Here is a 13,749-nt window from a genome sequence, read left to right on the forward strand (position 1 = left end):
GTTCAATAATACACAGACAGAGACAACACACACACACTAGCTTATTTTATTTTGCCATTATTTTATAGTGTTTCACTACTGCTCACCTTCTAGTCAGTGACACAGATAACAGACAGAGAGACACAGACCTGAGCTGCTTCTTGTGTCAGAGCATTATTTTTGCACCACCTTTGCGCCACATCATTTCTAGGGAAGAAGTCAGCTACGTAAAGTATATCTTATAGTCAGACAAATCTCTGACATTACTTACTGAGATCAGATACAAGGTGAAATAGGGTCATTGGGACAAAATAACAGATTCAACAATGATAAATGTCTTCTAAAATGTTAGAAATTATGAATGTTGTTCCATTTGAAAAGGGTCTGTAGGCGTGGTTTTTAGTGTTTTTCTGCCCAGTTCAGCATTCCTCAGGGTAATTTACTACATGGCTGGGAGCAGCTAGTTTAATTTCAGAGCACAAATGAAAGCGTTTGTGGTATATTGACATATTGTTCTTGTTAAGAAATGTTTAAGGTAGAGATACACACGGTGGTAATTGCAGGTTTGACTGTGAGTCAGGCAGAGCAGTTGAGTGAACAGACATCAATACACCCTGACCCTGGGAAAGACATGAAAACCAAATAGAATATTACAGATAGAGCATCATTGCAGAGGTATGTCATCTAACTTAACTCTTTCCCTGCCTGTAGAGGAGAATCACTCACACCATGCCAGGCACTTACACTACATCCAGAAAGAAGTAGAAAATAGAATTTACACACAAAAAAACTGAAAAAATAAACATTTGCCTAGAAAAACAGAACTGGGGCAGAAATGAAGAATGAGGACACATGAGCCTGTAATAAAGATAGCATAACAAACACCAGCCAAAATTAGTCTCTCACAATAAACTGACAGGGGTAGGAAAACAACCAACAACCCACTTTATATGGTTGAATTATAATGAAGCATTGATTGTTTGTCCTCGATTCCTATTCCAGTTGCTAACCAACCAACCAAATTGAATGCAGCAGCCACTTGTGAACAGCCAAAGCTGTGTCTTAGTTGTTCTCATTAGTACAAGTTATGTTAATATTATACTGAGAAGTTAAGGAGGAGCAGTGATCTAGATCAAAGAGAGAGGCCCTTGGGATGTCACTTCCTGTGTGTTGCTACTACTTCCTGTTTGCCTGTCAGTGGTCAGCTGCAGTGTTCCCGGCAACAGTGTTAAACAGTGCTACCAACCATCTCACTGTCACAGTTAGAGGGTAGAGCGCCGCAGGACCAGGGTCCTCTGGGCTGCCTGTTTGTTTGTGTTGTCTTTTATTATGCCAGATTTTATTTTATTTCTTTAATTGTCGTTGTGGCAGAGACAGGAATGTGCAGTTGCTTGCTTGCTGGCGGAGCGGTGAAGGGCCCAATTATGTTGGGTCCTGGTGCCTGGTGGGGCTCTGGTGGCGGGCTGGGGGCCTGGTGAGCAGCTGTCCCTGGTGATGCCTGCTCGTGGGAGAAGGAGAGAAAGGAGGAGACAGAGAGAGGCAGAACAAGAGAGAGAGAGGGAAAAGAGTGAGGAGCATGGAGAGAAAGAGGCAGAGAGGGGAAAGAGAGGGGAAAGACTGAGGACCATGGAGAGAAAGAGGCAGAGAGAGAGAGGGGCAGACGTACTGGTCCCTCAGGGACATGGCTTCCTTCCCAGCAGCCTCTGCTCACCAGACCTCACCGCTCTCCCTTACCACTTTTAATGCTGTCTGATGTTGTAAAGTTATGTACGTGACGTCTCCTACCTAAGTGAAGCGGTTTCCCATCACCCTCCCTGGTTTTAACAGTATGTGTGGCCAATTAGATCCTAGGTTATGAGGCTGTGTATGAATTACAATGTATTATTTATCTTTCCCCAAATGTTGCCCATTATCCATTTGTCGTCGTTCCCCTCTTTAACAGCTGTGGTGGTAGGAACCCGTTAAGAACCAGGAAGTTAAAGATACACTATGGTCTGTCACACACTTCCACTGTGGTCCTGTGGGTGACATGGGAACGGGACAGAATGCTCTGGTGAACACACAGACAGTGTTAACATAGTAACTTGGGATTTTTAGGGAGTGTAGCACCAGTTGATGGTGGAATTATACGTCCTGTAACACGGGCCCAGATCATGTAGTGTGTGTTTAATGTTTCAGAGGGGGCAGTATTGTCTGTAACACCATGTTTTTGACTATGATATCATACTGTCTGTGACACTGTGTTCTCTACGGTAGCAGAGAGTAAGAGGAAAAGCCAGAGGGTTTACTCCGCCCTAAATCTGTCCATTAAAATAAGACCACAAAGTGAATCATTTTTGTATGGAGGTCAATGAGTGTCCAATTTGTTCAACAAAAAAATGTAATTGCTAATTTGCTACCGTGAGGCTTATTTAATCGAATATAGGTTTTGTAATGGTTAGGTTGTAACAAATGCACTGATATAAGTGGACGGACGTGGCATTTCAGGAACTACAACAATAACAAATGTCTGTTGTTCAAGTTTTAATGTCTTAAAATGTTTTAATGTTTGTACTGTAAAAACACCAGCAAATCAGCCCCAAGTGATTTTCATTTTGGAAATCTGTTCCAAAGTATTCCCACGCATAATAGCGAGATATATGTACAAAAAAGTATGAAAAATATATGCACTGACTACTGGAAATTGCTCTGGATGAGAGTGTCTGCTAAATGACTAAATATGTAAATATGTGATAGTATACAAATGTAAGCAAGTTTTTTAATTATTATGTTTTAGTCAAATATTATATATGTTTGGGCTTCTTGCTGTCAATTTGCAGTCTACAAATGATTGTTAATTATGTTCCGGGGACTAGGATTCAGGATATATGATAAACATAGTAGCAGTAGTGTACATTATATGATGATTGTATGTGTGTGTGTGTGTAAAGTCAGTATAAATGTGTATGCATGTCATGTGTGTGTGAGCAAATTAAGTGAGTGGGGGTGTGTGTGTGTTGGAGTGTCAGTGTGCGTGACTGAGTCCTGTGATTGTGCATAGAGACAGTGCAAAAATAAAATACAAGTCCATGTAGCCATTTTGTTAGCTACTTAGCGGTCTCATGACTTGGGGATAGAAGCTGTTCAGCAGCCTGTTAGTGTCAGACTTGATGCGCCAGTACTGCTTGCAATGCGAAAGCAGAGAGAACACACGCGTATCTGCTCTCTCATTGGCTAGACTGGTCCCACCTGATCTCGCCTCCTTCCGCCTGCCTCCCATCTTTGCAAGATGTATTTCGATAGTTAGAATGAGTCACACGACTATCTTGTCAATATAATAAATCATCTTTGATGGCAGTGATTTTTAGGGAGTTAAGTACCAGTGGATAGATAAATAATACTTCCTGTTACACAGTGTGTGTTGTTTCAGAGGGGGCAGTATTGTCTGTGACACCATGTTGACTACCGTAGGTAGCGGTTCCCTGATCTCTCTCTTTCTCCGAGGCGGTGTGGTGAGTAGTGTCTAATGACAGGCCAGATGAATGATGAGACCATACACTGGTAATGTTCTGTGCCGAGTAGCGGCTGCATTGGTTTCTGTCCTGTTAACTCCACTGGTGGAAGATTGATTGTGCCGCGCTACGCACTCATACAAAGACACCTCATTGCTCTGCACTCATACAAAGACACCTCATTGCTCCGCACTTATACAAAGACACCTCATTGCTCTGCACTCATACAAAGACACCTCATTGCTCCGCACTCATACAAAGACACCTCATTGCTCTGCACTCATACAAAGACACCTCATTGCTCTGCACTCATACAAAGACACCTCATTGCTCCGCACTCATACAAAGACACCTCATTGCTCCGCACTCATACAAAGACACCTCATTGCTCCGCACTCATACAAAGACACCTCATTGCTCTGCACTCATACAAAGACACCTCATTGCTCCGCACTCATACAAAGACACCTCATTGCTCCGCACTCATACAAAGACACCTCATTGCTCCGCACTCATACAAAGACACCTCATTGCTCCGCACTCATACAAAGACACCTCATTGCTCCGCACTCATACAAAGACACCTCATTGCTCCGCACTCATACAAAGACACCTCATTGCTCCGCACTCATACAAAGACACCTCATTGCTCCGCACTCATACAAAGACACCTCATTGCTCCGCACTCATACAAAGACACCTCATTGCTCCGCACTCATACAAAGACACCTCATTGCTCCGCACTCATACAAAGACACCTCATTGCTCTGCACTCATACAAAGACACCTCATTGCTCCGCACTCATACAAAGACACCTCATTGCTCCGCACTCATACAAAGACACCTCATTGCTCCGCACTCATACAAAGACACCTCATTGCTCCGCACTCATACAAAGACACCTCATTGCTCCGCACTCATACAAAGACACCTCATTGCTCATACAAAGACACCTCATTGCTCTGCACTCATACAAAGACACCTCATTGCTCATACAAGGACACCTCATTGCTCTGCACTCATACAAAGACACCTCATTGCTCTGCACTCATACAAAGACACCTCATTGCTCTGCACTCATACAAAGACACCTCATTGCTCTGCACTCATACAAAGACACCTCATTGCTCATACAAAGACACCTCATTGCTCCGCACTCATACAAAGACACCTCATTGCTCCGCACTCATACAAAGACACCTCATTGCTCCGCACTCATACAAAGACACCTCATTGCTCCGCACTCATACAAAGACACCTCATTGCTCTGCACTCATACAAAGACACCTCATTGCTCATACAAAGACACCTCATTGCTCCGCACTCATACAAAGACACCTCATTACTCTGCACTCATACAAAGACACCTCATTGCTCCGCACTCATACAAAGACACCTCATTGCTCCGCACTCATACAAAGACACCTCATTGCTCCGCACTCATACAAAGACACCTCATTGCTCTGCACTCATACAAAGACACCTCATTGCTCTGCACTCATACAAAGACACCTCATTGCTCTGCACTCATACAAAGACACCTCATTGCTCTGCACTCATACAAAGACACCTCATTGCTCCGCAATGAAAATAAAGCTTTTCCAGCTCAAATGAAACCAATAGTTGGTCTAGGCCCTGGATGAGACTGAGCCACAATAGCCATGAGGACTGTGGTGGCCCGGCATCGGTGTCACCGACATGAGTGACTGACACACCATGAAATGGGCTGCGTTCGCTCGATGCTCCACCAAGGCCCATTTGTTTACAGATTACTTCCTTCTAATTGTGCCTGTGGCATTGTGGAGTTTCAGTTTCTGCCTCACTCAGCTTTGATGAACTTAACTCAAGTATCCGTCCCCATTAAAGGCTTTCACTTTGCTTGCTGATTCTCCACCAAGATTCCCCTTCAAATTACAGCTGACACTGTGGAGAAACATCTAATAGAAGTGTGTAATGGGCTCTGATGACAGACTACACGGTTGGAAGACCATGTAATCTCCTCGCAATTAATTAAAGTGCGTCCTGTGTGCGTTTTTTCTTTTTCACATACACCCCCCCACCATGAACCAGATGCCACAAAATAACTCAAGTAACATTGCTGTCACCAGTAAAAAATGAAGGCCCACACCCTAACAAAGAAGGGTACTTAGAGGTAGGAGAGGAGAGGGAGGCAGCTGCAGGGTTATTTGTGCTCTACTGCTCAGCATCGTCCTGGTAAGGTGGTAAGGGTCCTCAGCAGCCCAACATCTGTACCCCCCCCCCCCCCACTTAATTACCCAAAACACCCCAGCCCACCCGCTTCCCAGTCTGTCAGCACCTCGCCGGAGAGGAGAGGGTGAAGAGGAAGAAAGGATGAAGAGTTGTTAGGCCCTAATGTATTCTACATCTGCCAGTTGGCCACCTCTCCCATTTTACAGTATACAGTATCTATTCATGTATCCTATTGTAATATGTCTTCATCTTCACCACTGTGTATATTTCTACAGTTCTTTTATTAGTGTCATCACTACTAACCACCAATAGTCACAGTAATATGAGAGTAGTGATGAGAGCTGCTTTCATTATTCTCCTTTCTCTCTTTCACTATTGTTTTCCCTCTTTACTTTTTCCTCCATGATATTGATCCAAAGCCAGTTATTTTTATAAGTAGATGAGAAATTCTCCATGCTTTGTGTTCGTTTTGATGGGAGCTATCAGTCTGGAGTTGCCGCTGCCATTGATTTGATTAAAGGCATTATGCATTGTCTAATGAGTTTTACACTTGACTGGGTGGAGGATAATCACAGAGTGCTTTCTGACCTACAACTCCTCTTTCCCCTCCTTGTTCTCTCCATCCTTTCTCTCTCTCTCTCTCTCTCTCATATTTTGTTCTCTCACTAGCGCTCTCTTTTTCTATCTATCTGAAGATGGACTGAACACTTGCCAACACAGAGCAGCTACAAAAATCCATGCAGCCCTATATTTGGAGTGTTATTTGTTTTTCTCTCCTCATTGATTCCTATACTTGTTTTGCTTTAATATCCATTTTCCATAATTGTTCAATAAATGCAGAGTGAATGAATATGAAGATTAGATGCCAGGGCTGTTTTTGTTATGCATGGGGGATCGTTTCACATTCAGGACTATAAATTTGCCACGCCGCAAATTGTCTTGCAATTAAAGTGTATTGCAGATAATAAGCGAAGCGCTGTCTCGATTGGGTGTTTAGTTTTATCGAGCCTGTCTTCTTGAAACGGCAGCAGCTCATACCTGGAGCTGAACCATTGAATTGCAGCACATAGAAGATGGACTGAATATGTTCCTGGGAATATTGCCCACTCTCAAAGACCAATCCGTCTTGCTTAGGGAGGCAATCTTAGGTGGAGTAGATAAACTAATATTTGTGTATAACCTCAGTCAGACAATACAAATGATGGGATGATTTTTCATCTCCTTATGCATACAGGGAAATATGAAAAATGGTGGTTTAGGAATATTTGCTGGGTGTGATGCGTGGCGGCTGGCTGGGCTGAGCACCGCCCTGGGCCAGGGTAGACGATTGACGCAGCCTGCCGAGCTGAGCTGCCGAGCTGAGTGAAGAGTGATGAGAATATTATACCCCCCCCCCTCACCACACTAATTCAGACGACCATATGAGAGAGGAGAGCGGGTAGAGCACAGCGCCTGGCCGCCACTCCACCACCGCTCAACGCCACCCATCGCCTGCCCACCACCATGATTGACAATCGCTCTGACATAATTCTCCCAGTCAGTCATCTCCCTCTCCTGCCTCTTTATTGTTCCTCCCCATGGTGACTGTCTGGAGAAAGCGGTTAGATAAACCTGTCATTTATCAGACCCCCTCCTAACCTGCCCTCCGCCCCTCTAAAAACCTCTTCTGGGGGTAATCTGCCTGTGTTACTGGGGCCAGCTATTCATCACCAGTGGCTGAAGCAGAGGTTCACAGTGCTGATCATTTCCACCTTTGATGCCTCTCCGTGGCTGGGTCGTGGCAGAGCCGGGTTCTGTGTGGCTGTGGAGGGGGATGGCTGGATCTGGAGCTCAAACCCAGGACAAACAGACAGGAGCGGGGGTGAGGAGGGAGCAGAGGGGGGCTGAGCACCCAGCAATAACACAGCATTAGGCCTGGATTGCCACGTGCCCGAGCCCCGCTCTCAGATATGATTAGATGTGGTATGAACGTTTCCCTGGCCGTGCCCTGGATAAGACTGATTCATCAGACCCAGACATAGATGTCTCACACTGCCTCCCAATAGGACTATCCTTACACACTGTCATGGAGATAACCCCACAGCTTGTAATGATGGCCCAGCCCTGTACAGTATTCACATGAACATGTTCCAGTAACCAGGCAGACAGTGGGGCACAGGGTACTTGTGTCAGTTAGAGCTGTTTTCTGGCTTGCATCCTTCTCTCTCCTCCTGTACCAGCCCCGGAAACCTGCTGAATCCCACACAATCCACACAATCCGCCTGTCAAGCGCAATTTGCCTCACTACCTCCCGCCTCCCACCCCAAACTCGCCAGAGAGCTTTTCCCCCGCAGCTCCTGGAGTTTTTATTTGTAGTTTATTGCCTCACGCCAAAGCCTCCCTTGTTTTCCCTGGAAAACCTTAAAACCTTTCTGTTTGCGTGCTCTCTATATTTCTGCATTATCTCCCTCCCTTCACCCTCTTTGCTTTCTGCTTTTCAATGTTTTGTTGTATTTCATTTTTTCATTCCCCCTCCTCTCTCATTTTTGTTTTATTCCGCCACAAAACTTCTCCTCCCTCCTTCCCTCCTTTCCCTTGCCGTGATAAATCAGGCGCTGAGTGGCGTTCGGCGAGCGGCTCGGCGGTGGTGGCATCGCTCCGTCACACAGAGAGGCATCAGTGGTGCTCTGATGAGATAAGCGCTCCTCATCTCTCGCTTCTCTCTGCATGGAGATTTATTGGCTGGCGATAAGCAACAAGCTAGCCATCACTCTCAGCTCAAATAGACTCCTTCGTTTATGCCTTTATTCTTATTGCTACGGCTGCTGAGGTGGGGTGGAGGTAGGGGTGGATGGGCCCCTGAGGGCCTGAGGCCTGCGCAGTGCCAGAGAGGGGCCAGGGCCGGCTCTGCCGTCTGTCTCATTATCTTCTATTAGATCAATGAAATCAGGGAGGGGGACAGAGGGACCCCATGACACTGATGATGGCCCCCTCTCTGTCGGTGTTTCTCTCTCTCTCTCTCTGATGTTGGCCCCCTCTCTCTCTCTCTCTCTCTCTCTCTCTCTCTCTGTTGGCCCCCTCTCTCTCTCTCTCTCTCTCTCTCTCTCTCTGATGTTGGCCCCTCTCTCTCTCTCTCTCTCTCTCTCTCTCTGATGTTGGCCCTCTCTCTCTCTCTCTCTCTCTCTCTCTCTCTGATGTTGGCCCCCTCTCTCTCTCTCTCTCTCTCTCTCCTCTCTCTCTCTCTCCCCTCTCTCTCTCTCCTCTCTCTCTCTCTCTCTCTCTCTCTCTCTCTCTCTGAGGCCAAGTGATGAGCAGGGACAGAGGGGCTGCAGCAACACACTCTAGTGTCATTGGCTTTCTGTCATGTCTTGTGTTAGGCCTCACTATATCTGATGTTTTTGTTTTAATCCAGTCAGCTCTGCTCTGGGGGCCTTTCCGCTCTGCCGCCCTCCAATCCCATCTTTAAGTCAAGTCTCCTTGTTCAGCTGCTGATGACAGCATTAATTTTGGCTGTGTGGCAGTATAGTACATTAGCTTCATCCCATCAGCGTGTTTCAGTGTGCTAGGCCAGGCGACGGTGTGCAGACCTAGCATGCCCCCATCACTTCACTCACAGAACAAGTTCTCCACAAATTGCTTTTACCCTTGTCACCCCGCCACACACACACCAACCCCTGCAACATGGGGCCTACTTTTTGGGCCCTCAGGTTGTATTTAATCATGGGTGGAAGAGGAAGAGGCTTTTCTCTTTATGAAAGGTATTAGAGCGCTGCGGTGTTCTGTGTTTTCACTCAGCTTTACACGCTGCCCTCCTTGCTTTGCTTTCCTCGACCCCTGTTACCGGGTGCCAGGGAGAAATTTGATAAAGTGACACAGAACCCCCCTCACCCCAACCTCCTTTTCCTCTATCCTCCATCTCTCTCCCTCTCTTTCTCCCTCCCCCTGTCTCTCCTTCACCTCCACTTTCTCAGGTTATTGTCTAATACTGTCTGTCAGCGTGCATGCTCCAGCCGGCTCTGTCCTACCTCTCATCTAATTAGTTAGGTCACATCTTTAGACTACACTCTCTCCCTCTCCTCCTCTCTCTCTCCCTCTCCAGCTCTCTCTCCCCCTCTCCTCCTCTCTTTCTCCCTCTCCTCCTCTCTCTCTCCCTCTCCAGCTCTCTCTCCCCCTCTCCTCCTCTCTCTCTCCCTCTCCTCCTCTCTCTCTCCCTCTCCTCCTCTCTCTCTCCCTCTCCAGCTCTCTCTCCCTCTCCTCCTCTCTCTCTCCCTCTCCTCCTCTCTCTCTCCCTCCTCCTCCTCTCTCTCTCTCCCTCTCCCTCCTCTCTCTCTCCCTCTCCAGCTCTCTCTCCCCCTCTCCTCCTCTCTCTCTCTCTCTCTCTCTCTCTCTCTCTCCAACTCTCTCACACACACTCTCTCTCCAGCTCTCTCTCTCTCTACCCTGGCTTCACTTTGTCATTTATCTGAGTGTGTAACACCCACTGGACTGCAGGTCTGATCCAATCTCCTTTGCTACACTACAACCTGAGGCTCATGTACTGTAGTAGACAGACAGACAGACAGACAGACAGACAGACAGACAGACAGACAGACAGACAGACAGACAGACAGACAGACAGACAGACAGACAGACAGAGACTCTGTGATACACAGCGATACAGCACCTCACAGGAGGGGAGTGTTACATACTGTATTACTGAAACATATAGTCTCTCTGCCCTCGTGTTTTTGTCACTGCTTTCTTTAGTTTCTCTGTCTCTCTCTCTCTCTCTCTGTCTCTCTCTGTCTCTCTCTCTGTCTCTCTGTCTGTCTCTCTCTGTCTCTCTCTCTGTCTCTGTCTCTCTCTGCCGCTCTCTCTGTCTCTCTGTCTCTGTCTCTGTCTCTCTCTCTCTCTCTCTCTCTCTCTCTCTCTGCCTCTCTCTGCCTCTCTCTCTGTCTCTGTCTCTCTCTCTCTGCCTCTCTCTCTGCCTCTCTCTCTGTCTCTGTCTCTCTCTCTCTGTCTCTCTCTTCTCTCTCTCTCTCTGTCTCTCTCTCTCTCTGTCTCTCTCTCTCTCTTCTCTCTGTCTCTCTCTCTCTCTGTCTCTCTCTCTCTGTCTCTCTCTCTCTCTGTCTCTCTCTGTCGCTCTCTCTCTCTCTGTCTGTCTTTCTTTCTCTGTGTGTTTCTCTCTCTGTGTCTCTGTCTGTCTGTGACATGCATTGTTAAAATGACTGTTTTTTGGAGGGTAACCATTGTGCTTATTCACCCTGACATACGGTAATATATTCCAACTTTTACCATCCTTACATGAATTTTCCCTGGTTTATCTGCAGCGACAATTATTTTTGATCCAACAAAAGTTTCATAGGAAAAGTCAGCACTTTGAGTTACTGCAGACGAGGATTCATTTATACACTTATCCACTGTTGATTAGCATGAAGATGCTACTATCCATCCCATTTATTCTGCTTCATGTTGCTGTTCCCAGGGCCTCCCTCTTTCCTTAGCAGTAGAAGCCTCTTGGTCATTAGCTAGATTGACAGTGATTGTCCGTCTGTAGAGCTGAGGCAGCCTTTAAACCACCGGGACGCCTGCACCGGGACGCCTGCACCGGGACGCCTGCACCGGGACGCCTGCACCGGGACGCCTGCCTACAGATGAACAACGTATAGATTTTGTGTGGGGCGAACAGAATTAACAGAACACGTTACAAGGAGGGTAATCAACGTTGGCGTGAAAGACATCAACGGCCCAGCACGGAAATCACATCTCAGACATGTTGTTATTCAGTAATTGATTGGTTTTTTTGAGAGTTGTTGTTGTCCATGTAAGAGGCTTGTAGCTATGCCTCACACAATAATGGCAGTCTTTGGTGTCTTTGTCGGTCAGCTAATTGAATCAGTGTGTAGTGTAGTGACCCACAAGTCCACTCTCTAGTGCTCTCTCGGTTACATACAGTTGTGTTGTTGTCGTGGGTAATTATATGTGGGTTGTTGTCTGCCTGAAGTAGCGCTCTACTCTGAATTCATATTCAGTTAGACACAGGCACACGCTAAGCCTGGATGTTTAGTAGAGAGCTGTAATGATATACCATGCAACCTGTCCTATTCCTTATTGAAGCTTTGAAGTGGTGATGGGGATGTATCTGACAGGTTAGCCTCTCTGCTCCTCTGTCTCCATCTCTGCTCCTCTGTCTCCATCTCTGCTCCTCTGTCTCCATCTCTGCTCCTCTGTCTCCATCTCTGCTCCTCTGTCTCCATCTCTGCTCCTCTGTCTCCATCTCTGCTCCTCTGTCTCCATCTCTGCTCCTGTGTCTCCATCTCTGCTCCTGTGTCTCCATCTCTGCTCCTCTGTCTCCATCTCTGCTCCTCTGTCTCCATCTCTGCTCCTCTGTCTCCATCTCTGCTCCTCTGTCTCCATCTCTGCTCCTCTGTCTCCATCTCTGCTCCTCTGTCTCCATCTCTGCTCCTGTGTCTCCATCTCTGCTCCTCTGTCTCCATCTCTGCTCCTGTGTCTCCATCTCTGCTCCTCTGTCTCCATCTCTGCTCCTCTGTCTCCATCTCTGCTCCTGTGTCTCCATCTCTGCTCCTGTGTCTCCATCTCTGCTCCTCTGTCTCCATCTCTGCTCCTCTGTGTCCATCTCTGTTGTATTGAATGCATTGAGATGCCCCCTCCAGCCCTGTGTGCTCTGGGTTGCGTGTGTGTGTGTGCGCACGCGCGCGTGTGTTGGGGGGAATATGTGGGGTGTATGGGGTTATCCTCCATTATTCATCAGTGGTAATGGCTGAGAGGAGCTGGCAGCATCTGTGGACATATCGATCCATCTTCTGGCTGGTTCCGTGTTAGCCTCCAGTGGGGTGTCCGTGGGGAAAGGGGAACAGCGGGGTGCACCCAGACACGGGGCCTCATATTGGGGCTGAGCAGGGGGCTGGGCCCTGGCTGTCTCACTGAGACTGGGTCCACATGGCCCAGGGAGATAACCATGGTATATTCTTTCAATGCGAGTTACTGCAGCGTTTCTAGAGATTGATGACATATCCATGACCTTGAGATATTTGTTATGGAGGCAAAATATGTGTTTTATGTGTATGTCAGTGAGTGCCTGTATGGATGTGTTTGACATGCATGGCTGCATAGGGGAATGAGTGAGCCAGACAGAGAGACAGGCAGACAGACAGAAAAAGGAAGAGACATACAGACAGAGAGAGAGGAAGAGGCAGGCAGAGAGACAAAGAGAGGAAGAGGCAGGCAGACAGACAGAGAAAGGAAGAGACAGACAGTCACTCACTCACTCACTCACTCACTCACTCACTCACTCAGTGCTCTAACGCAGGCAGGCTAAATTAGGCCCGCCCCTTTTTAATACCGCAGAGAGGGAAGAAGCAGCCATTATGAATTATCCTTAATTACAGCCATTTCCTAAACTAATAAAGCTGCTAAATCTTTACTGCAAAGGTTAGTTTACCCCACACACATAAAATCACTGTGTGTGTGTGTGTGTGTGTGTGTGTGTGTGTGTGTGTGTGTGTGTGTGTGTGTGTGTGAGTGTACGTAGATGTGTGCACGTCCTTTGCACGTCCTGTGTGTGTGTGTGTGTGCGAGCTCGTGTGAGTGTACGTAGATGTGTGCACGTCCTTTGCACGTCCTGTGTGTGTGTGTGTAACAGGACTGGCTTGCTGGCAGCACCCACTCTCCCATTAATTTCATGTGGGCTCCCTATCACCAGCCACAGATGCCTATAGACACATAAATGAGTCTCCAGCGAGGCGCTGCGTCTCACAGAGGTAGCTGGGCCTAATGGGCTGGAAACACAGCGTATGTGACAGCAGGAGATGACGGCCTTATTTACACTGGCACACGTTAGTGGATGGAGCTGATTCACTGATTAACACGTCAGCCATACCCTCCTCTTCTTCCTCTCCTTCTCCTCTCTCTCTATTCCTCTGTCTCGCTATTCCTCTCATTCACCCCTCCCTCTCTCTCTCTCTCTCTCTCTCTCTCTCATTCTCTCCCTTTCTCTCTGCATCCCCCTCTTTCTCTCTCTCACTCCTCTTCTTCTCTCTATCCCTCCCTCCGTCCCCCCTGGTGGAGATCACAGACAGACCCAGGGAG

General features: G+C 47.3%; 1 protein-coding gene and 1 long non-coding RNA gene across 7 annotated transcripts in view; one reads left to right on the plus strand and one right to left on the minus strand.

The window, feature by feature from the left end:
- The window catches only part of LOC115203300 (alpha-ketoglutarate-dependent dioxygenase FTO), a 172,915-nt gene that overhangs the window by 124,816 nt on the left and 34,350 nt on the right, over positions 1–13,749 (plus strand). The gene's annotated exons all lie outside the window — the stretch shown is intronic.
- Positions 4,255–5,035, minus strand: LOC115203301 (uncharacterized). Of its 4 annotated transcripts, none has more exons than XR_003880143.1 (3): positions 4,926–5,035; positions 4,476–4,758; positions 4,255–4,402 (listed from the first exon to the last, which is right to left on the minus strand). It is a non-coding gene; the product is annotated as an uncharacterized LOC115203301 (long non-coding RNA). The 4 variants fall into 4 exon arrangements; XR_003880142.1 differs by having other exon boundaries at positions 4,476–4,729; positions 4,897–5,035; XR_003880141.1 differs by having other exon boundaries at positions 4,897–5,035.

Source organism: Salmo trutta, chromosome 12 (genome assembly GCF_901001165.1).
Source record: "Salmo trutta chromosome 12, fSalTru1.1, whole genome shotgun sequence".
Lineage (NCBI taxonomy): Eukaryota > Metazoa > Chordata > Actinopteri > Salmoniformes > Salmonidae > Salmo > Salmo trutta.